Genomic DNA, 26,033 nt, shown 5'->3' with positions numbered 1-26,033 from the left:
TGGTGCCAAAATGTTTTTTAGAAACTGAGACATAGTCGGGTTTGGTGTATTGTATATTAACCATTGTGTTATTTTCACCCTGCACCTTGACCCATCATAGCAGCGGTGAATAACTATCCCCTATCCTCTGCGACTCTACGATGTCGCTATACACGTAGACTGTATAGAAATCACTGTTAATATCGGGGCATGACTGGTCTGGTTCTATTTGACTTCTGTTATGTTGTACCGTCCCTAAAACCCTTCTCAATTTACCTGAATAGTTAAACACTGTATCGTGACTTGGAGCTTTGAGAATCACCTTCCGTCTAACGTTATTTACCACTAGATGAATATTTGTATACGTTTCAACGTTGCCTATAGATTTGTTGTTGGCGTCGACCACCGATGCAATGGTTGGGTAATACCCTTGAGGAAATCCTGCACTGAAAAAGTATTCCATGTTCGGGGGTATTGGATCTTAGTTAGGGCAACCTCCCAATTCCCTTTCAGGTCTACGGGCTTAGCCAATTTCAATGCATAATTAGAAATGTGATTGTCAGGGAACATATCCTTTGAGGCATTGGACAGCAGCATTATATAAAACGATGATGTCTCCATCTCGGCGTCTACAGCAACACACTGTCGTACTCACACAACCTACACAGAACTGGCCAACACCCAACTGTTAAATTTCTCGGGCCACCCACGCCATTTGAAAAACACCTGTTGATTAGCGCTGCTATCTTTCCTTTTCAGAATCTTTTCAACCCTATACACCCAGTCTGGATCATTAGGTACCTTCTGTAGCTCCTCCTTGTAAAAGACGCCTGACACCTTTTCCTCATCATAGTCCTTTAGCCTGTAAACATATAAATCCTCTTTAAGCTCCACACCTTCCACTATAAATATCTTGTCACTAAACGTCTGTTGGTACCCCTTTGTGAAGACCCCTTTTAATTTTGAAACCCTAACATGGTTGCCTTCTTTTAAAATCGGCTACTTTACACCTACTGCAATCCTACTCCCGTAAACAGTTCTCCACACCTTTAACGAGTTATCGGCTCTTAAATTTACGGGTGCTGTTTTGATGGTTCTTAGGTAACTGGCCTTATCAATTTCTATAAAAGCTTTTAGAACATCCACGGATTGGTAAGTGTTATAGGCCTTAAAATACCTCCACATCGTAGACTTTAAGGTTCTGTTAAAATGTTCTAAAACGGCCACTTTTACCTCCGTGGGTGTTACAAAATGTTCAACATTGTGCTGCTTTAGTAATTTCTGAAATGTTCTGTTTAAAAACTCTTTTCCAACATCTGTTTGTAGTTTTTGAGGTGTTCGGCCTTTCCTGAAAATGGCTGTAAAGGGGGCGGTCACACTGCTCCTACTTTTATCAAATAAGGCTTCTGCATAGGCGTACTTAGATAAGACATCTATGACCACTAATATATATCAAGCATCGTTATTGTGTTTTGCTAAATCTTGAAGACTGATTATGTCAACCTGCCATTGATAATCTACTTGGGCATTAACGACTGTAGGTCTTCTCTTAAACCACTTCTGGGTGGGCTTATGAAGTGAATACGCCTCTTCCCCAGATAACCACATCTTCACCTGTGCTCTGTTTACTGGCTCAGTTTCAACTAGAGCCCTTCTAAACAGTGCTTCGGTACCCCCGAAGCTACCAACACCACTTGTATTGTAATAAGGCTTCCTTAACCCTCTGCCATCGGCCATGTTATCAGCTGTTACAGGCCATGAAATGAAAGACAAATGTTTTGTGTGAGGCCATTTTATGAAGAAATAAAGAAAATTAGCACAGCATAAACACAACCTACTTTATAGTTTCTATCTATTGGTCTTCTGAGAGGCATTGCCATACAACATGTTGACTTTTCACTATACATACATAGTATGGCACATGATACATACATTTACTAGGACCCACCGCAGCTACTCGGTCTCAGCGTCACCAGTTTTGCTACTTTTATAGATATATACTCGAATGCTCTAGACATGACTTCCCTCTCACCCCTCCTATAACTTTGTACACTCAGGATACTGATAGCATTCATAAGCTTGTACAGTTCTAGAGATGACAATACAAAACCCTTATTTGTGAAATAATCGTCGGTCCGAAGTCCCAAAGCTGTGGTTGGCAAGAGTCTTAACTCACACATATGACCTTTAAACACGCTCCAGTATTTATCTGTTGTAGGCATCCACGTGTTGATACACCATTTGGTTATACATTCAGGAATGGCGCACAGCCCCGTAGCTGACGGCTCAGAAATGTTCAGATACTGTAGAGTTGCGGCTATTCTTTCTTTAAGCAGCACATATACCATTCTGGCAATGCATATGTATCCAGGGTGTAACTCATAGACATCTTGCACCGCGACACTCTGCTTCGCATCCTAAAAGTGAGTAGGTATGTAGCATTAAATAACACATTTATGGCCCGCTATACTCGAACACTGTATTTTTTTTAAACAAATTTCGTGGGGCTAAAGACACCATTTTTCTATTTTTATAATAAATATCACACATTTGACTTTCTATGACCCTTTCTATCAATCTTTTGTCAAAATTGGTACATAGCCCCTGCATACGTTCGAGTTTTGAGCAGGGCTCAACCGCATATCGGATCTCATTGACCGCTGCAGACCTTAATCATATCAGCGTGGACACATTTCTTCACAGCTGCCAGCCCGTACACAACCCTTAACAACTCATATACCTTGTGAGGGTCTAACCACCTACATATGTGTCGTCGAATAGTTCTTGCAGATTGCAACTTGAATAGACATTAGTGAGCCTCCTGCTGTGGCTCGTTAATTTTATGCCCATCACATAGGTTATAATAGTCACATTTAACACGTGTACACAACGGTCATCGCAAAACCTTTAACAGGCCATATGGCGTCACAGGGTACACCCATAGTTTCCTTTTCAAAATCTGTGCTATTATAGGTGCAAACACATTTCTTACGCAACTCTTTGTTCGGGCTTGTGATACTTTCAGATTGTCTTGAACAGCATAAGCAGTCAAAATTTACATTGTTAACCTTTGGCATAGACCTCTCTAGAGAATCTCTTTTTGTGGTTATTTTCTACATTTCAAACAGAAAGAAAAAGACAAACTATTAGTTAAAAATATGATATCAGCGTATACACAATAATTGTCTATAGAGTTTTTTTTCACTAACCCCAGCATTTTCGCTACACTCAGTGGCTTCTCTAAAATCTTGCAAATCACATAGGTCCATTGGTGTATAAGCGGCTTCAGAGTTTACCCTTGCCGGTTGTACGAAGACTGCCTCTGGATTAGGGTCCTCCTGAAAGCCCATATTTTCATAGACCGGAGAATTCGGTGGTGCTATATCTTCTTCATCATCTTCAGTATCAATTAAGTTGATTGCATCATTTAATTCGTCTTTCAAGGCTTCACTGCCTCTGCTATCAACCTTAATAGGGGATATCAGTTGCAGCAAATTCTTGAGGCTGAGCTTTTCAAGCCACTGGCAAAGTTCCTCTTAACAAACGTTATCGTTGGAACCCCCATCTTTAGGGGCAGCCGGCTGTGCAATCTCATCCAACACCAGAGGTGTTAGGGTCCTATAATATCTACTGATAGTGTTCTAGGCCCGTGAGGAGGCAGCTTTTCTGGTGAGAGTATTGTATCTCTTCATAATGCCCTGACAACCTATTTCAGCGATGGTTCACAGTTTGGCATGCTGCTCTAGCCGGCTCCTTATATGTATTCAATGGTTCAAAAAGGGCGCATGCCTCTACAACACATAGCGGTCACATGCTCTCCTTGATGGCGCTGATATGTTGAGGGCTTACATGTAGCGCTAACAGTATGTCGCGACCTTTGCAACATTTGCCCAGACCCTGTTTTTGGATTAGCCAGCAGGGTGGAGGTTTGGCCTTTCAGGCCCCCAAGCAGTCACTTGTTCCTGAATGTCTGACATGTCCCGACTTGTGCTCTTAGGCTCGGAAACAGGATGCACACCAACAAGATCCCCATTTTACACAGCCCATAGACCTAGACACAGGGGCTAGGACCCTGGCACATGACTAACACGTGGCCCAATGATGTCACAACCCACGTGACATCCCTTCACCCATGTCAGTTCCGGGGCGGGCTCCTAGGGGCACCGGAAGTCCCAGTAATGGTTGTGACATCCTTTCCGAGGGGGCTGTAGAACTGTCACATTCCAGTTGATGAGGAAAGGTATCCCTACTTACTATTTGGATTTCTTCTGGGGAATCTCCAGGTCCGAGAATTAAGAGTCACACAGCGCAGATGTTTTTACAACAAGCTACTCCTTTCATTACGTTGTTGGGATTCCGCAGCGGCCATTTTCAGGAAAGTGCTGCTAGTGCAGGAAGGAAATACAGCACCTTTAATTTTTGATAATTTGTCTGTCTGCCCATCCGTCTGTGTCTGTCCATTGACCTGTCAGTCTATCAGTCTGAAGTACGTCTATCCATTGATCTGTTTATCTGTTTCACATACTTGAATATGACATGGGTCATAGCATAATTCTATAGGGGTGGCAGGCGGAATACGGCCATGTATGATCAAAAGGCATGTTTCAGTTTTTTAGTTTGCACCTGTATAGATTACAGTGGAACTCTATTTAAAAAAAAGATGTCTTAATTTCATGTGAAGCTCTGGCACTTGTACATACCTATGACTGGTTTTCTTGGACAATGAATAGCGAGACAGAAATATTTTTTAAAAGTCAACGGTATTTTCACCAACCGAAGCGGGGTCGCCTTGGTGGCCTCACTTGATCTCCCCTCAAGCTGGTGCACTCCCTGATAGATGTTCCAACCTGCTGATATGACGCGATGGTACCCACTGTGTCAGGGGTGCCCCTGCCATCTGCTTTGCTAGACATGGAAACCCTTACATTGATTATAAGAGTCACTGGGTCCTCAAGCTCAAGATCTTGTGTCCTGCCCCTTTCATTAAATGCAGATGCTCGGCCCATATAACTCTTCAAACATGATAATGTCACAGGAGCCCCTCTGGCTGAGTGATGGGGGCTGTTGTTCCACCAGCTTACCATATAAATTGAACTAATTTGTATGCGAACCGCCTCCGAGTGAATTGCATGAAATTTGTCTCCGGATCAGTCGTCATTAGGGAGATTCGCGATAGGCAGGAGTGTTGGTGTTTCTATTAAGTGGAAAGATTGGCCCAGGCCCTGCCTTTCAAAATTCCTAGAAGCACAATATTTTGTAAAGCTTTTTATTTCTTAATGGGAGTTCTCATCCGTTTCTTTCTCTGGGCACCTGCTGCTCTTGAGCACCTAATTATTTAGAGTACCTGTGAACAAACACACCTACTCGTTCATCTTAGAGGGATGAGGGCTAAATGCAGGAAGCACCACCGAAAGGCACCCGTAGAGGACTTAGAGATGGCAGCTTGGGCGGGATCAGTGCTTGATTTGAGCCGGTGGTTTCCGGTGCAGAGCGCTTATTTTTTAGGGCCGGCACTTATTTTTCTGTCTCAAGCATCTACTACGAGCAAAAATCACATATGGGAAAGACGTCGGAAGAGGAAAGCGAAAAAGCGTCACTAAGGGAGGTAGCAGAAAGCTGCAAGAGTGTGTGAGGGGACATGGGGTGGCTGTAAATGGGTTGAAGAAGCCTGAGATGGCTTCAGGATTACGCTGCCTCAGTATTCCGTGCTCGCACATTTAATACATTTTATTGCAGCAGCCGCGTGTTTCAAAGGAGAGCTTTAGGGCACCGTAAAGTTTTTATTTACAAATTAAGAACTGGGCGGGATGATACCATAGGAGGAGTCAGACGGAAGGACATGTTTACCTCCTCTCCTGGCAACTGTTGTTTATTGTACGGATTCCTTGCCTGTACAGCTTGCAGCCATGTGTGGCTTTTTTGTTGATCTCCCCTCGGATTTCCCTTGTGGTTATTGTTTGTTTTGCTTGTGTTTTTTCGTTCCCGGTACCTGCAGGTTCCTGGCTGACCTCATCTCACCGTGGGGAAGGATTATGGGATTCCCTTAGCCTTGGCACTGCTTTTCTCCAGAAGGGGCCTAAACCTTGAAGCCCTGTATCCTTTTTACTGCACTAGCTGCTGTGTGTATTGTGCCTTAAATTTTGCATACCATTTTTTTTTTAATAAACACATTAGTTTTGGTAACACACCATAATGCAGCAACTGTCGAATGCACCCTTTACGACTCACAATTGTCACTTCCCAGGGCTTTCCAATCCAGCTTCCTTCCTCATCTCTCATCATGGATTATCCCAGAATAGTTCCACCAGCATCCCTGTATTTTACTGTACTCACGTGGTCTTCCCCTGGCTCTGTACAAGGTTTCTTCAAGCTTGGTACACCAGTCTTTTGCAGCCGTCCGTGACCAGATATTAGGAGCCACTTTAGCTGTCCAATGGCATGCTGTGTCCCTTTTGGCTAAGAGTATGGCAGTGCCCACCAGCGCACGGTCGTCTCCGTGGCCACACAGTTCTTCCAGGATTCCTAGTAATGCCAACCTGGGGTACAGCTCCATCGGTCTCCAGGACTTCAGATAGTATCGGCTGTACAGTTTTCCAGTATGTTGCAATCAATTGATATCCCAAGCCCATGTGGTGAAAGTCCACCTTGGGAAAGGAACAGTTGTAGGTAATTGTGGAATTGGGTAGAGGAGAGGGTGAATTGGAATTGGAGGTCATGGAAGGATTTCAGAGAGGAGCCATGCCATTTGTCTCCTAAGAGGGACAGCCTGATTTTGTTCCATTTAGCTAAATATATATACAGAAATATTAGTCTATGCTTAACATGTTTATCAGTCATTGCATAGTTTTTTAAAATAAGTTGTTTGATTAGATGCTTATGGGTCTCTGCTTTATCTATCTATTATAATATGTAACTTTTATCATACCTATTTTATCTACAAGTGCTTCACTATTGAAATTTTGAGGAAAAGATAAAATGTTAAGAAAAATTGAGTTATAAAAAATACCCAAATAAATTACTTTCAAGTACTGCAACACTTCAAAGTCTGCGTTTAATACAATGTTAAACCTCAATATTTTATCTTCCTTATACATGTATACCATTTCTATGTAGTCATATATCTATATATTTATTACTTTACTTCTACTTTAGAAGAGAAAAAAATAAACTTTCGCTCTCCCCAGTGGACTACTCTGTCTCATTCTATACCTCTGTCAATCTATCCTCTATCTCCACTCTCTGACTCATCCCAAACCTCATCCTACTACTTTGATCTCCCAAACAACCCTTTTCTCGCTCATGTAGCTCTCCTTTAACTCATCCCAAACCTCATTTTACTACTAAGATCCCTGTAATCCCTTTCTACAATCTCTTCCTTCCTCCATCTCTCCTTTTACTCATCTCAAACCTCATCTTACTACTATGATCTCCGAATTTACACTTTCTAGACTCTTTCCTCTTCCATCCCTCCATTATTCTATTCAATCCAGCTACCAGACTCACATGTCCCCCACTCAAGTTAACTCATATTTCCCTATAGTAATCCAGGACTAAACCTTTGGGTTCCAGTTAGCATGCTCCTCGCCGAAGAGCACTTCAATGCCTCATCAGGGGTAGTAAGTGTTATATAAATACAATTACAATTACAATTGCCAGGTCTAGTCCTTTAGGGAACTCTCCGTTGGCCTCAGCCACCCAGTATAGATCAAGCAGTCAGGGGGAAAGTATATCCCCAAATTTCCAGCAGTATTGATTTGGGTAGCCATCCAGACCTGGTGACTTACCTGTGCCCGTGTTAATTAGGGCTTCCTCGACTTCCTCTAACTCACGGGTGGAGTCTAAGTCCTTCCTTTGGGAGGGATGTAGGGTTGGAAGGGGGATATATGCCAAAATGGAGTTACCTTTTTCATGTCAGAGTGAGTGTAGGGGTGCATATGGGGTGTGGTAGTAATCAGAAAATGTATCAGCTATGGGGCAGCTGTCTGCCTCTTGCAGCCTATGCAGTGTAGGACCTTGGGGATCACTCTGGATGTCATGACTCTAGTGGACAGCCAGTACAGCAATTAGCTAGTTTTGTTTCTACGTTCGTAGACCTGCTGGGGGAAGGCTAACCAACACCGCATGGCCTCCTCTATTGCCAGCTGGCAGAGTGTGAATTTTAACTGGTGGCAGCTGGTGTTGGAGGGTGGGGGGCAATAGCACACTGGGTTTTGGCTCAAAGCATGCAGGTTTGTAAGTCAGCCAACTGAGCCTGTTTCCCTAGCTCTTTGAGAAGGAGTAGTAATATGGCAGCACCCCTGACTGTCACCCAGAGGGTGTTTGAAGAGGAGCCTGAGCCTTGGTTGATATCAAAGTATGCCTGGATCTCCGTTTTCAGGTCATCCACGAAGTGGGGATCAGCTAAGCCCCAGGATTTAAATCGCCAGATAGGCTTGTGTGTGGTCTCCGCATTCCCGAGGTGCCTGGAGTAGCAGGGTGTTATCAGAGATACCATGTGGGAGAATCTCTACAGTGGTGGCACGTAGAGACTCAGTTGTGAGGAGCAGGAGGATGTCTGTTCGAGATGGACCCTTTTGCACTGCAGAGGTATGGGTAAATTCTTTCCCTGTTGGGTACCACACTCTCCAATTATCAGAAACCTCCAAAGAGGACATCCATGTTGGCAGGAATCTGGAAGTGGTTACTCAGTTTACTGTTGGGGTTTCTCTGGAGTCTCTCTCCCTGGATGAGGGACTGCATTGAAGTTGCTTTCTACTACTGTGACTCCAAGGTGGAAACCCGGAGCAATCAGTCTGCAGGCGTCTAAAGCCAGCTTGGGAGCATGAGGTTGGACATAGGTGCTAAGGAAGTTATATACCGTCAGCGTGCCCTCCAGTGCCATGTATCTCCCCTTGGGGGTCTACGATTATGGTGGTGACAACAAAGGGGAAACTTTTGTGAAGGAGTATCGCAACTCCTCTTGCACCTCTAGGGAAGCCGGTGTGAAACAACCTGCCATACCTCGAACGAAGGAGGAAGGGGCATCTCACCCCCATGAGGTGGTTTTCTTTAAGCATAAGAACTGCAGGGAGCTTCCTCTCAGCATATTGGCGGATGGCTGCCCTCTTTATTTGGTATAAAAGGCTGTTAATGTTCCAAGTAAGTACTGTGAACCCAGGAAGGAGCATCTTAGGCTGTGGGTTAGGGGTGCAAATATAAGGTTTGGGAATCAACACATGGCACATGGCAGGTAGCGCCGAGCAACCAGGTAATATAAGGACCAGAAGTATGGGCGTGGTGTGAAGTAGTGTATCTTAAGTGCAGAATAAAATAAAAATGTTGAAACAGAACAAAAAGGAACAACCCTTCTTCCCCCAAGCCCTCCCCTACGATACTTCCTTCCCAAAAGCATCTATCACCCAGAAAACATTTAAACTCTAAACAACAAATCAAAGAAAAAACAATAGTCAATTTGGTAGGACTTTGAAGGTGGAGCTCCAGTTAACTAGGTTGTCTGGTGTGAAGGCAGTTCAGTATAACAAGAGGTCGGTGCCGTCACATGTGGGCTGAGTCGAATACTGCCTCTAAGGTCAGTCACTTCCAAGGAGTTCCTCAGGGATCCAGTGGTGCCCCTCCGATGGAGGTCTCAGGTTGGTGCTTGTGGGTCTGATCGGGTGTCGGAGAGTCCCTGGCCTGAGTCCAAGTGTCAGGAATCTGCAAGCTCATCTAGGTTTTTGATGACCTAAAGCACTCTGAGTGGAGTTGCGGCTTTTGCGTGACCTCGTCTTCAGGAGTGAGAGGGGTGTGGGAGTTTTGAACGGCAGCCACCACTGTGGTGTAGTCACAGATGATCAGGTTCTGAGTATGGATGTAATGTCTTCCTTTCAGCTGCTCAATCCCAGGCCTCCTTTGGGTTGTCGAATAAATGGTTGCCAAAACTATGGAGCACCTTCAGGATGGCTGGGAAAATCAACATGTATGGTAAGTTCACTGACCTCAGTTTTTGCTTGACATTATGGAAGGATTTATGTTTCTGCTGTATCATTTGGGAGTAATCAGGGACATTTGTGATGCATGTGGATTGAAAGGAGAAGTCTCCCCCTTTATGAGCTTCTCAAAGCATGGCCTCTGATCTTGGAAATTCAGAATGTGAACAATGATTGAGCAGGGAAAGACCCTGGAAGAAGGGCTTGTGACTAAAGGTCCACGGGCTCATTCCAGTGCGAACCATGGGGAAAGTTGGTCAGTTGGGATCCACGATCTCAGCCAGGATTCCAAGAATTTCTCTGGATCAGTGTTTTCGACCCCCTCTTGGAAACCCACAAAGCACAGATTAGTGCTAAGGAACAGTTTCTTGATTGAAGATTTAAGGAAAGTCACATCACCCTCAAAGGTGGTCACCTGGTCCTCCACCACTGTGACTCTGTTTTACAGTGGTGTTGTCGGAATAAATTCACATCCACTCATATTCAACGCTTGGATAGCCTGTAAAATGGCTTCTGTGTCTGTACATTCTGCTGGCTGTGGCCTCGACAGCCCATCTCCGCCCCCCACCATTGGCTGTGAATTAGTAAATTAATCACTCCTCATTTAGGCATGATGTGAGGTTCCTTATTCTGGCCCATCGCTTCCTTAGACCTACTGTCTGTCACAGGACCCTGTTAGGTATAGTCACTTAGGTCACAAGGACGATACATGGAGTGTCTCCCTGTAGGATTTATTGAGCTTCCAAATCATTGGACCCCTGGGAAGAAAGTCTCAGATCATCACAAGCTGGTTAATGGGCAGCACGTGCAGTTAGCCTCCAAGCTCTCGGTATTGTTGTGGTTGGTAGTGCCAGGCTCTAATTTCCTGTGTGTTGGCTAGGTCTTATCTGAGGAGATGGCTCCAGAGCTGGGGGCCATGGCACTCGCTCACACTTTATAGATAAACAGTTTCAGAGAGGAGGCCTAGTTTTCCTTAATTGCCCCACAGCCGCCTCTTCGCATAGCCAACGTTACATTAGAGGGCATGTGTATTTGGGGCATAGATTCAACAGTTCTGATGGGGAAGTTATACATTGTTGCAGATGGGCAGTACACCAGAACCACCTAGGATGCAGGTGGGCCTCACATGGTGCTCCTCAGTACACAGCTTCCCTCAGATGGGAGATCTGGCTGCATGGCTCCTCTGCAGTGTCTACTCCTTGGAACTTGGCCAGTGCCAGGTCCCAGCCATCAGCGCTTCCCCAACCTCCCTTTTGTACATTTTATAGGTTGTAGCTCACAAGACAATACCGATAGCATCACAGACATATCTGTCCTGACAAGATGGGTGCCTGGGTGCCTGATGTCTTTGTTTCCCCCCTCTCCTCCCTTTTCCTGGGCATCTGAATTGCTGGTTGATTTGTTGATTCTCAAGGGAGCCCCAGCACTGAGAGATTCAGGGAAACTTTGTAGTCCTCAAAGAGAAGAGTTTAGAGAGATTTGCAGAAGGATAGTATATTAGCGGCGTTATGGATGGTGACCGAGAGTAATTTTCATTGGGCACCTGCTTAAACCAAGAAGGAGTGTCCGTCAAGAGAAACATGCTAAAATCCAGGTATAACCAAAAAGAGAGGAGGGGCAGCAGTGAAGAAGTTAGGATGAAAAATAAGATTGAATTAGTTGTGGAGACACAGAGGACCGGAGGAATGCAGAGCTCTGCAAACCATACAGATAGATCTTAAAATAATCGCATTTCTCTACAGATATCCAAAGAAGTAAGGCAGATAGGAGCTGAATAGTTAGGAAGTCTACTAAGAGAGGCCCAAAAATGTCCTGTTGCAGAGTTTTGGATAATCTGCAGATGAAAAGTATGCTACATAGACAGCCACAAAAAGAGAGATGTTGCCATAATTCAATCTGGAAGATATAGAAGCCTGAGCAACCAACCTTTTTGTTGTTTTAAATCAAGAAAGGAATGGATTTTCTGAAGCTTCCTCAGCAACAGGAAACAAAATTTTGTTAGTATAGGAAATAAAGGACAGAGTGGCGTCAACAAAAAGACACCAACATTTCTGACCTAGACTTGCAGAGTGATTCGGGTTTACAGTGGTATCCATTAGCCAATCCATGTGACTTGTTATGTTAATATCGTCACAGACCTCCTTTGTGCAACTGAGGGCCAGATTTATGCTGGCCTTGTGCCGTTCCAACGCCACATTAGTGTCATTTTTTGACACTAATGTGGCGTTGGAAGGGGAAAACGCTGCGTCATATTTACAAAGTGGCGCCACTTTGTAACCCCTTGTGCACATTATGCCTGCACCAGGCATAATGTATGCAAGGGGGGCGTTCCGGCAAAAGGGGTGCTGTAGAAATGGCACAAAGGAATCTATAAGATTCCTTTGCACCATTTTTATCAGCTTTTTTTAACCCCTGCTAAGTGCAGGTGTTAAAAAGAGGCTCCCGTTGATTACAATGGGCCTCTGGGTGCTTTGCAGGATTAGCGTCATCATTTTTTATGCTAATCCTGCAAAGTGCCAGACTAGCGTCAAAAATTATGATGCAAGTCACCCTAACTACAGCCAAGGTGCGCTGTATTTTAAATACGGCGCTACCATGGTGGCGTTAGAGGGGCGCTAGAAAAGTGGCACTGCACTATGTGCAGCACCACTTTTCATAAATCTACTCCTGAATGTTTCTGCTCACCATCTCCAAAGAATCACTCTCTAATTGGATCAGTGAAATACAGATGAGTCCTTGCTATGAGCTCAAAAGTCAAACATTTGTTTTGCATCTTTCTTTATATAACAAACGTTCTGATACTTTACACAATAACAGACAACTCTTTTGTCAATGGTAAACGTCAGTGTACTGTCTACCTAAGCACCTCAATGAGGTGTAACCTGGGTGTGCTGCTGTACCCTTGACATCTGCTCCACCTCCCCTCCCTTAACCTCTGTGTGTTCAGCCTCTTTCTCCTCCATAGTCATATGTTCACTTTACAACCTGGTGAGACGTCCTAACCCTCGGTCATCTTCAGCTTTCTGTCTCCCTAACCACATGGTCGAATTCATGTGACTTCACCTTATATTCATTTGCTCTTCGACTGGTTCTCTGCCCCTCAGTCAAGCCTTTAAATCTAATGTATTCGCCTTAATTTCTCGTTTGCTCACTCAATTAACCGCGTGTTTAACATATGACCTCTTACCCAGTTACTTTCCCTGCCCTGGCATGATTGCCTAGTTGTTTCCATTTCGTTTTCTTCATGAGCATTTCTCATCTCCTATAATTGCGTTACTTACTCTAGAATGCCCCCCTTACAGACCAAGGCCTAGAGTTCTGCTGACTCCGTCAAATGTAACACCGTACAATATTCATGCAAGTGCAACCGCATACAGTTTTTCATACATTTTCTGATGATTTGTTTATTGTGCTGATGTCAACCCCAATTATCTAATTTCTGAATTCCTTATTGCTATTTCATTATTGAGGGGTTGTTTATCGAAAACATGCCTTTTTAAACTTTGACCCAACTGTGCATTACAAATTGATTGACATATATAAAGTTTCTTTCTGATTGATTTCCACCTAAGCCATTATGATACGTCTTAATTGATCAATGTATCACTCCCATGGTATCAAGGCCCTAAATGGCGCACATCAGGATGGCCAAGTTTTATTCTAAGCTCCCTATAGCAATCACTTTCAGCCAATGACCAGCTTCCACAATGTCCTTACTAAATGCCATTTTTAGGTTTCACCTATAGCTTGCATGTGCTGTCAGTGAAAGCTGTTGTCCTTAAAGAAAGCCCGTTACTTACTTATACTTACCACTGGTTGGCTCCCACAGCACTAATTTCCTTGCTTGCTATTGGTCAGTGCCTCTTCCTCGCTGCAGCCTTCCTGGTGGCTTCAGTCTTTGTCCCTTCGTCCTTGCTGTCGAGCATTGACCAAGTACGGCTTCTTGTGGCCAATGTCCTTCCACTGGCTATAGGCTACTTAAGGTACTCTTTTTTATATTTACGTTTTGCCCCCCCATCATTCTCTTTAATCCACTCATCCCACTGTCTGTTTCCCACCCTCCTCCGTCTTGTTGCTTTTTTATATCTTTTTTTGCAGGCTTATAGTGCAAGCTTAACCCAAAGGTATATAGGAATGTTACATGAGCACCATTGACTTTACACAAGGGCATATTTACTTTTGATTTTTAGGCATGGGGAGTTTCAGTCATTTGCCCAGAATCATAGGATGATGAGCCAACACCAAGACTTGAGCCTAGTTCTCCAGTTCCACAGGAAGTAGTTCTAGCCATAACGCCACATAATCTTTTAAAAAGACATTAACAAAATCAAACAGCTCGCACAGAGCTATTTGGCTTCCTTAATGTTTTTTAAATTGTTGCACACCAGCGTGGGCTGCTGTGCAACATCACTTAAGATAAACACAAAAAAATGACTATGACATGGTCAACTCTGGCTGCATCATAGCTCTTTGTTTTTATTTAATTTGAATCATGTTGCACAGCAGCTTACTCTGCTGTGCATCATCCTTAAAACATTAAAAAAGCCAAATATCTCCTGGAGAGCTATTTGGCTTTGTTAATATTTTTACAGAAGGCTTAACATAAACAAAAAGGTGTTACGACACGTCCAAGCTGGCTACACAATAGCACTTTAAAAAAAATTGATTTGAGCCATGCTGCACAGCATCCTACACTGCTGTGCAACATCTTTAAAAAAACATTGCCAATGCTAATTGGTCTCAAAAAGGCAAAATCTAGTGGTTTTGCCAGTGCTTGTTGTCCTGGGATTTGGATTCAGACTCATGCTTTACCACCACTGATCAAAACACACAGCTCTAGTAAAGTTTAGGTTGTTTCATGGCACACAGTCTTTCAGGTTACTGAGATAGCAGTTGGTCTAGACCAGTCTTCTCCAACCAGAAGCTGGTGATCTACTGGTAGCTCTCCAGCTGTGTGCATTTTAGTCTAATAAATTAAATGTTTTTGTTTATCTCAATTAATAGATCTATCAAAATTGAAAAGTGTGTATTCAAGATGAAATGGGTGTATCTTCGAAACTCCTAAGCTGATGTTTGGAGGAAAGAAATGGCTGAATTTTAAAAATATATATATATTTAAAGTAGGCCTGGTTGGAACTTGCCAAGTTTCCCTCTGTGGAATTGTGCAGAGTTACATAAAGTTCTGCGAGCGGGTGGAAATCCGGCCTGTTGCACTGATTTTTATTGCTGGGAACTTGTTCCACGCTGTAAAATCAGTGCAAATGGCACCACACGGTGAGCCAGAGGGCAATGCTTCTTTCTGCCACTCAAACAGATTTTCTACTCAAGTGGCAGCTATCTAAACATGAACAGTTGCGACCTGCTATGACCGCCCGCATTGAGAAATCTTGCCAGGAGGTTTTCTAGCACCTGAAAATTGCACTAGGGTCTACAAATTCGTGCTCACGCACACCAACATAACGTTGGTAAGCTGCATGCAAGAAAAAACTCTGCCACCTGGCGGTTGCTAGAGTTTTGCCAGAAGTCCACGCTCCAAATGGAACACGGAGTGGGAAAAACTCTGTGAACTTTACGAGCGGAGCGGAATTTTTCACTCACCCGTAATTTACAGTTGATATTTCAGTGATAAATCATAGGGTTTTGATGAGACTTATTACCAATATTTTGTCCTTGATGCCATCGATGTTGTTGCTATGACTGTTAGGTATTACCCACATAAAGGAATTCCAAATTGACAATCTGTTTTTATAAAACTGGTGGCGACCCTGCCTGATGCACTGAGATGAGCATTGATTATTATCTTGCACAGGGTGACCACTAATGTAATTTTGTCTGATGTGGTGACTATTACAAAACTACAATACTGACAATATTAGCTGTTTGTGATGATTTTCATTGAAGATAAGTAGCTCTTTTTAATGAAAAGGTCCGAGACCCCTGTTCCAGACTGAAAAGATTTATATTGTAAATATTGTAAATATATTTCTCCTCTACATATTTTAGTGGTCCTGAATCTTGGAAGAGGTTTGAAGAATTGACATTTATGTATGATTCTTAATAAGCAACACTATTTTGAGGCAGCCCCTCATGGTGACCACAAAATGATGTTTAGTATTGGTAGGGTAATTACTGGTTTTCTGCTAACCAAAGGAACAATCCTAGAGCTATCACTCTCCAGGAAAATTAGATATAACATATAACTCCAGTCTGCTGAGATGAAAGGAGACTATGCATTTTGACAGATAAATTGTACTAAAATTGCCAGTAATCTTTTGTACGGATGCATGTAGTTTAGAGTCAGCCGACATTTATTCATGAAGGCCAGAATCAAGCCAGAATTTCAGGATGATCACTAAATTTGTAAATAATTCCCATTTAGATTAATTATATTTAAATGTACCTAAGGTTGCCTGAAAATCTAATATGGAACCAGCCTTAGTGGACTTCTTCTGTACACCTCTGATTCAGTGCCGGTTTGTACCCTTTTAAAGTAGTGGGGTGAGTGAAGTGCCTCATCAATTAAAAACAAAACAAAAAAAACCTCCTTCTAAAACCCTAAAGTAAAGCACCCCTCCCTCCAATAGCCCAAATAACAATAACTATTATACAAACACTACACGCACATGCACCACACACTTACATACATTGCACATATATGCAGTACATATTTTTTTAATAAAAGGCACTTACCCATGGGCTGCGCATCCTCCTCCATGTGCTTCTGCTCTCCAATAGAGATAGAGCTTCCCTAACCAATGCATACGCTGCTCTCATGCTGTTAACCAGCATAAGAGAAGCGCCTGGATTGGATAGAGCATCCTGGCTGGATGCTCTTTCAGGACCTAGAGACCTGTGCCTGGTCTCCACCCAGCTGTCTTAGTCAGCTGAGTGGAGATCTTCAAAGTGTGCATGTCACTTTGGCCGGCAGACACGCCCAGCATGTCTCTGGGCTGGTGCACACTGCAGGGAAAAAATAAAATGGCAATGAAATCTTATAATTGCCATTCTATTTCTTCCTGCGGGGCTTGCAGCGGGCGGGGGTGTGACTCTCCCCTGCCCTCGAGAAGAAATCGCTACTGCTCTGATTTACTTGAAACGGGATTACCAGAAAAAGCAACATTTGCCTAGAAAAGTATTACATTGCCCAAGTAGGGTTTTTTGCCTTATAGTAGTTCCCAGTTACAGAATGGTCTGATGTGTTTGTTGTCCCAGCTTGCAGTTAAAGATTATCTAGAACCAGTGCTTAAGGTGAGCCAGTTGTTGTTGGTGGGGGCCACTGGCACTCGTTTTTGTGGACCAGCACAGATTTTTTCTGTATCAGAAATTTTTAGAGAGCAAGAGAGAGACAAAATACACAAAGGGTGAAAGATGGAGGAAGAAAAGGCAGAAATACCTTCACAAAGGGAGAAAGCAGAGACCTGCAGGAGTGAGATAAAGGGGCACGATGTGCCTGGGAGTGGCATCAGGTAGGGACATCTGATAGATGCATCAGTTGGATTCAACACTATTGAGCCTTGGTATTTGACCTGCCAACAATTAATTGCACTGACCACGGGCTTCTGAGCAGAGCTCAGGTCACTGGCCCTCATTCTTTTAAAAATTAAGCACTGATCAGAACTTCTTTGCAGTTATAGCCAAATCCTCCTTTGCCCCCTACCACCAAGCAATGAATAGGTCTGAGCAAGTTTGCAACAGCCTTTAGTCCTTGGATCAAACTGGCTGCTGGAAAGAAAAGTCTTCTTATCGCCATATGTCGGTACAGACGGTCATCCTATTGATTTTATTTAATTTATGCATCAATTTGTATTTGGGACTCGAACACATCAAAAACGTCTTAAACAGATACACTCTCACACATAGATCACTTGGGGCCACATGTACAAAGATCAGGTTTTGCGACTCGCAAATTGTGAGACATAGCGACTCGCAATTTGGGAGTCGCAAAACCTGATGTACAACAGTGTCAATGACACTGTTTGCGATTCGCAATGGGGTCGCAAATGACCTACCTCATGAATATTCATGAGGTAGGTCACAATTTGCGACCCAATTGGGAATGGCGACACTCACAGGGATGGTGGCCTGCTGAGGTCAGCAGACCACCATGTCTGTGACTACTTTTAAATAAAGCAGTATTTTTTTTAAATGCAGCTCGTTTCCCTTAACCCCTTCGCTGCCAGGCCTTTTCCCCCACCTGTGCCGAGCCTTTTTTTGGCTATTTGAGGCAAATTTGCGTCCTTTTTTTCCAACATCCTAGGGATTCTAGAGGTACCCAGACTTTGTGGGTTCCCCAGAAGGAGGCCAAGAAATTAGCCAAAATACTGTGAAAAGTTTTTTTTTTTTTTTTAAATCGGAAAAAGGGGCTGCAGAAGAAGGCTTGTGGTTTTTTTCCCTGAAAATGGCATCAACAAAGGGTTTGTGGTGCTAAAATCACCGGCTTCCCAGCTTTCAGGAACAGGCAGACTTGAATCAGAAAACCCAATTTTTCAACACAATTTATATTGAAATTGAGGTGAAACAAACAGTAATTTTTCTCTACGTTTTACTCTGTAACTTTTTCCTGCAATGTCAGATTTTTGAAAGCAATATACCGTTACGTCTGCTGGACTCTTCTGGTTGCGGGGATATATAGGGCTTGTAGGTTCATGAAGAACCCTAGGCACCCAGATCCAATAAATGAGCTGCACCCTGCAGTGGGTTTTCATTCTATACCGGGTATACAGCAATTCATTTGCTGAAATATAAAGAGTGAAAAATAGCTATCAAGAAAACCTTTGTATTTCCAAAATGGGCACAACATAAGATGTTAAGGAGCAGTGGTTATTTGCACATCTCTGAATTCCGGGGTGCCCATACTAGCATGTGAATTACAGGGCATTTCTCAACTAGACGTCTTTTTTACACACTCTCTTATATTTGGAAGGAAAAAATGTAGAGAAAGACAAGGGGCAATAACACTTGTTTTGCTATTCTAAGTTCCCCCAAGTCTCCCAATAAAAATTATACCTCACTTGTGTGGGTAGGCCTAGCGCCCGCAACAGGAAGTGCCCCAAAACACAACATGGACACATCCCATTTTTTGACAGAAAACAGAGGTGTGTTTTGCAAAGTGCCCACCTGTAGTTTTTGGACTCTAGCTCAGCCGGCACCTAGGGAAACCTACCAAACCTGTGCATTTTTGAAAACTAGAGACCTAGGGGAATCCAAGATGGGGTGACTTGTGGGGCTCTGACCAGGTTCTGTTACCCAGAATCCTTTGCAAACCTCAAAATTTGGCTAAAAACACACATTTTCCTCACATTTCGGTGACAGAAAGTTCTGGAATCTGAGAGGAGCCACAAATTTCCTTCCACCCAGCGTTCCCCCAAGCCTCCCGATAAAAATGATACCTCACTTGTGTGTGTAGGCCTAGCGCCCGTGACAGGAAATGCCCCAAAACACAACGTGGACACATCCCATTTTTTGACAGAAAACAGAGGTGTTTTTTGCAAAGTGCCTACCTGTAGATTTTGGCCTCTAGCTCAGCCGGCACCTAGGGAAACCTACCAAACCTGTGCATTTTTTAAAACTAGAGACCTAGGGGAATCCAAGATGGGGTGATTTGTGGGGGCTCTGACCAGGTTCTGTTACCCAGAATCCTTTGCAAACCTCAAAATTTGGCTAAAAAAAACATTTTCCTCACATTTCGGTGAAAGAAAGTTCTGGAATCTGAGAGGAGCCACAAATGTCATTCCACCCAGCGGTACCCAAGTCTCCCGATAAAAATGATACCTCACTTGTGTGGGTAGGCCTAGCGCCCGGACAGGAAATGCCCCAAAACACAACGTGGACACATCCCATTTTTTGACAGAAAACAAAGGTGTTTTTTGCAAAGTGCCTACCTGTAGATGTTGGCCTCTAGCTCAGCCGGGACCTAGGAAAACCTACCAAACCTGTGCATTTTTTAAAACTAGAGACCTAGGGGAATCCAAGGTAGGGTGACTTGTGGGGCTCTGACCAGGTTCTGTTACCCAGAATCCTTTGCAAACCTCAAAATTTGGCTAAAAAAACAAATTTTCCTCACATTTCGGTGACAGAAAGTTCTGGAATCTGAGAGGAGCCACAAATTTCCTTCCACCCAGCGTTCCCCCAAGTCTCCCAATAAAAATGATGTCTCACTTGTGTGGGTGGGCCAGGTGCCTGCGACAGAATAAGGCCAAAAACTTGTAGAGATAGAGGGGATAGCACAGCGAGTTGATAAGGACATATTCTTCTTTTATACATCTTTAGGCTGACTCTGCTTTGGGGACCCACACAAGTGAGGTGTCATTTTACTTGGGAGACTGAGGGGAATGCTGGGGAGTAGGAATTTTGTGCTGGAGCGCTGATCGTACAAACGAAAGTCAGGAAAATATGCTTTTTTAAGCACATTTTGAGGTTTGCAGAGGAGTCTCGGTAAGAAAATGTTGAGGGATCCACGCAAGCCACACCTCCCTGGACTCCTTGGGGTGTGTAGTTTAAAAAAATGTCTGGGTTTGGTAGGTTTCCCTAGATGAAGGCCGCACCCAGGACCAAAAACATAGGTGCCCCCTCCCCCCCAAACACAGGTAGTTTTGTAATATATAATTTTGATGTGTCCACATACGTCTGTGATGTGCCAAACACAAAAATTGTGAAAAGAAACACACTTAGGTTATGTGAAAAAGACCCCTCACCCACCAACCAAGTTGGTGGCATGCGTCATCATCGGGGTCCCACCCGAAGCACCTAGCGTGCCACAGGTGTGCTGTGACGCCTGATTACAGGGGAGCAGGTTTTGTCATTTTTACCACACATACTGGTTGGGTTAGGCACGAGGGTGAGTGATGGTTCAGTGGATCAAATTTTATTAACAAGAGATTTCACAAAAATGAAATGCACTGTTAATAACCGAAAGGCCAAAAAACTGAACCAATGACTCACAGCTCGTGAGCTGTAAAGCCACGGCAAGGCACCAATCGCTTTACAGTCCATTCACACACCTTTCACACATGGCATGCACAAGACCATTGTGAGAAGGTAGCCTCTTTCTAGCCTTGTTACCCCCACTTTTGGCCTGTTTGTGAGTGTATGTCAGGGTGTTTGTCACTGTTTTCACTGTCTCACTGGGATCCTGATAGCCAGGCCTCAGTGCTCATAGTGAAAACACTTTGGCCCTCATTACAAGCCTGGCGGTCTGTGACCGCCAGGCTCGCGGTTGGCGGGAGCACCGCCGACAGCCTGGCGGTGCCCCTTAGGGCATTCTGACCGCGGCGCTTTGGCCGCGGTCAGTGCAGGAAAACCGGCGGTCTCCCGCCGGTTTTCCGCTGCCCGTCAGAATCCTCCAAGGCGGCGCAGCATGCTGCGCCGCCTTGGGGATTCTGACACCCCCTACCGCCATCCTGTTCCTGGCGGTTCGCCCGCCAGGAACAGGATGGCGGTAGGGGGTGTCGCGGGGCCCCTGGGGGCCCCTGCAGTGCCCATGCCAATGGCATGGGCACTGCAGGGGCCCCCGTAAGAGGGCCCCGCTTGTATTTCACTGTCTGCATAGCAGACAGTGAAATACGCGACGGGTGCAGTAGCACCCGTCGCACCTTCCCACTCCGCCGGCTCGATTACGAGCCGGCATCATGGTGGGAAGGTCGTTTTCCCCTGGGCTGGCGGGCGGCCTTTTGAAGGCCGCCCGCCAGCCCAGGGGAAAACTCAAAATACCCGCCGCGGTCTTGCGACCGCGGTACGGTATTTTGGCGGCTCCCGCCAGGCGCGCGGTCACCGCGTCCGGCGGGAGTCGTAATGACCCCCTATGTTTTCAGTATGTTTGTTATGTGTCACTGGGATCCTGCTGGTCAGGACCCCAGTGCTCATAGGTTTGAGGCCTATATGTATGTGTCACTGGGACCCTGTCACACAGGGCCCCAGTGCTCATAGGTGTGCATGTATATGTTCCCTGTGTGGTGCCTAACTGTCTCACTGAGGCTCTGCTAACCAGAACCTCAGTGGTTATGCTCTCTCATTACTTTCAAATTGTCACTAACAGGCTAGTGACCAATTTTACCAATTTACATTGGCTCACTGGAACACCCTTATAATTCCCTAGTATATGGTACTGAGGTACCCAGGGTATTGGGGTTCCAGGAGATCCTTATGGGCTGCAGCATTTCTTTTGCCACCCATAGGGAGCTCTGACAATTCTTACACAGGCCTGCCACTGCAGCCTGAGTGAAATAACGTCCACGTTATTTCACAGCCATTTTACACTGCACTTAAGTAACTTATAAGTCACCTATATGTCTAACCTTTACCTGGTAAAGGTTAGGTGCAAAGTTACTTAGTGTGAGGGCACCCTGGCACTAGCCAAGGTGCCCCCACATTGTTCAGAGCCAATTCCCTGAACTTTGTGAGTGCGGGGACACCATTACACGCGTGCACTACATATAGGTCACTACCTATATGTAGCTTCACAATGGTAACTCCGAATATGGCCATGTAACATGTCTATGATCATGGAATTGCCCCCTCTATGCCATCCTGGCATAGTTGGCACAATCCCATGATCCCAGTGGTCTGTAGCACAGACCCTGGTACTGCCAAACTGCCCTTCCTGGGGTTTCACTGCAGCTGCTGCTGCTGCCAACCCCTCAGACAGGCATCTGCCCTCCTGGGGTCCAGCCAGGCCTGGCCCAGGATGGCAGAACAAAGAACTTCCTCTGAGAGAGGGTGTGACACCCTCTCCCTTTGGAAAATGGTGTGAAGGCAGGGGAGGAGTAGCCTCCCCCAGCCTCTGGAAATGCTTTCTTGGGCACAGATGTGCCCAATTCTGCATAAGCCAGTCTACACCGGTTCAGGGACCCCTTAGCCCCTGCTCTGGCGTGAAACTGGACAAAGGAAAGGGGAGTGACCACTCCTCTGACCTGCACCTCCCCTGGGAGGTGTCCAGAGCTCCTCCAGTGTGCTCCAGACCTCTGCCATCTTGGAAACAGAGGTGCTGCTGGCACACTGGACTGCTCTGAGTGGCCAGTGCCACCAGGTGACATCAGAGACTCCTGCTGATAGGCTCCTTCAGGTGTTAGTAGCCTATCCTCTCTCCTAGGTACCCAAACCCTCTTTTCTGGCTATTTAGGGTCTCTGTCTCTGGGGAAACTTTAGATAACGAATGCAAGAGCTCATCCGAGTTCCTCTGCATCTCTCTCTTCACCTTCTGATAAGGAAACGACTGCTGACCGCGCTGGAAGCCTGCAAACCTGCAACATAGTAGCAAAGACGACTACTGCAACTCTGTAACGCTGATCCTGCCGCCTTCTCGACTGTTTTCCTGCTTCTGCATGCTGTGGGGGTAGTCTGCCTCCTCTCTGCACCAGAAGCTCCGAAGAAATCTCCCGTGGGTCGACGGAATCTTCCCCCTGCAACCGCAGGCACCAAAAAGCTGCATTACCGGTCCCTTGGGTCTCCTCTCAGCACGACGAGCGAGGTCCCTCGAATCCAGCAACTCTGTCCAAGTGACCCCCACAGTCCAGTGACTCTTCAGTCCAAGTTTGGTGGAGGTAAGTCCTTGCCTCACCTCGCTGGGCTGCATTGCTGGGAACCGCGACTTTGCAGCTACTCCGGCCCCTGTGCACTTCCGCCGGAAATCCTTTGTGCACAGCCAAGCCTGGGTCCACGGCACTCTAACCTGCATTGCACGACTTTCTAAGTTGGTCTCCGGCGACGTGGGACTCCTTTGTGCAACTTCGGCGAGCACCGTTTCACGCATCCTTGTAGTGCCTGTGTCTGGCACTTCTTTGGGTGCTACCTGCTTCAGTGAGGGCTCTTTGTCTTACTCGACGTCCCCTCTCTCTTCAGGTCCAATTTGCGACCTCCTGGTCCCTCCTGGGCCCTGGCAGTGTCCAAAAACGCCAAACGCACGATTTGCAACTAGCAAGGCTTGTTGGCGTCCTTCCGGCGGTAAAGCACTTCTGCACGACTTTCCAAGGCGAGAGGGATCCGTCCACCAAAGAGGAAGTCTCTAGCCCTTTTCGTTCCTGCAGAAACCTCAGCTTCTTCTGTCCAGTAGAAGCTTCTTTGCACCCGCAGCTGGCATTTCCTGGGCATCTGCCCATCTCCGACTTGCTTGTGACTTTTGGACTTGGTCCCCTTGTTCCACAGGTACCCTAGATTGGAAATCCACAGTTGTTGCATTGCTGGTTTGTGTCTTTCCTGCATTATTCCTCTAACACGACTTCTTTGTCCTTAGGGGAACTTTAGTGCACTTTGCACTCACTTTTCAGGGTCTTGGGGAGGGTTATTTTTCTAACTCTCACTATTTTCTAATAGTCTCAGCGACCCTCTACAAGGTCACATAGGTTTGGGGTCCATTCGTGGTTCGCATTCCACTTTTGGAGTATATGGTTTGTGTTGCCCCTATCCCTATGTTTCCCCATTGCATCCTATTGTAACTATACATTGTTTGCACTGTTTTCTAAGACTATACTGCATATTTTTGCTATTGTGTATATATATCTTGTGTATATTTCCTATCCTCTCACTGAGGGTACACTCTAAGATACTTTGGCATATTGTCATAAAAATAAAGTACCTTTATTTTTAGTATAACTGTGTATTGTGTTTTCTTATGATATTGTGCATATGACACTAAGTGGTACTGTGGTAGCTTCACACGTCTCCTAGTTCAGCCTAAGCTGCTCTGCTAAGCTACCATTATCTATCAGCCTAAGCTGCTAGACACCCTATACACTAATAAGGGATAACTGGGCCTGGTGCAAGGTGCAAGTACCCCTTGGTACTCACTACAAGCCAGTCCAGCCTCCTACATTGGTTGTGCAGTGGTGGGATAAGTGCTTGAGACTACTTACCACTCTTGTCATTGTACTTTTCATAAGAGAAAAATATACAAAACAAGGTCAGTGTATATACACTTAGCCAAAAAGTTTTGCATTTCCTCTTTTCACTCTTTTCTAAGTGCTGAAAAGTACCTCTAAACTTTCAAAAAGTTCTTAAAAGTTTAAAAAGTTTTTTTTCTGTCTTTCCAAAAAGTTCTGAAAACTTTTTTCTCTTATTCTATCACTTTAACTCTCTCAAAAAAATGTCTGGCACAGGCCAAAATGTTGATCTGTCCAAACTTGCACATGACAACCTTAGCTGGAAAAGAGCAAGGAGTCTCTGTATAGAGAGAGGTTTGAGTGTAGGGAAGAATCCTTCCTTGGAACTGTTACTTAACATGCTTAGAGAACAGGATAAGGCCATAGGTGCCTCATCTGTTGAAAAAGTACCTAATAGTTCTCAATCTGATTCAGGGACTCCCCCAGGAAAAGATTCAGGAAAGAAACTTCGTAGCCTGCCCATTACTAGACAATCTAGCATAGATGGTAATGATGATGAGCCACACCATATAAATAGTGTTGTCTCACATCATAGCAAAAGCATTTATTCTCACCATACTGGTAGTAATGTTTCTGTTAACCAAGCTGTTAGGGTGGCTTCTGTAAGGGACAGGTCTCCTTCTGTTCATTCCCATCATAGCTCTGTTTCTAGGAATGTCCCTCCCACCAACCCTGATGACAGAATGTTAGAGAGGGAACTCAATAAGTTGAGGGTGGAACAAACCAGACTGAAGCTTAAAAAGCAACAGCTGGATTTGGATAGACAGTCTTTTGAATTAGAGAAGGAAAGACAGAAGTTGGGTTTAGATACCCATGGTGGCAGCAGCAGTATTCCCCATAGTCATCCTGCAAAAGAGCATGATTCCAGGAATCTGCACAAGATAGTTCCCCCTTATAAGGAGGGGGATGACATTAACAAGTGGTTTGCTGCACTTGAGAGGGCCTGTGTTGTACAGGATGTCCCTCAAAGGCAGTGGGCTGCTATCCTATGGCTATCATTTAGTGGAAAAGGTAGGGATAGGCTTTTTACTGTGAAAGAAAATGATGCTAATAATTTTACAGTTCTTAAGAATGCACTCCTGGATGGTTATGGCTTAACCACTGAACAGTACAGGATAAAGTTCAGAGAGACCAAAAAGGAGTCTTCACAAGACTGGGTTGATTTCATTGACCATTCAGTGAAGGCCTTGGAGGGGTGGTTACATGGCAGTAAAGT

The sequence above is a fragment of the Pleurodeles waltl genome, chromosome 4_2 (assembly GCF_031143425.1).
Source record: "Pleurodeles waltl isolate 20211129_DDA chromosome 4_2, aPleWal1.hap1.20221129, whole genome shotgun sequence".
In the NCBI taxonomy this organism is placed as follows: domain Eukaryota; kingdom Metazoa; phylum Chordata; class Amphibia; order Caudata; family Salamandridae; genus Pleurodeles; species Pleurodeles waltl.
This window is presented reverse-complemented; position numbering follows the sequence as displayed.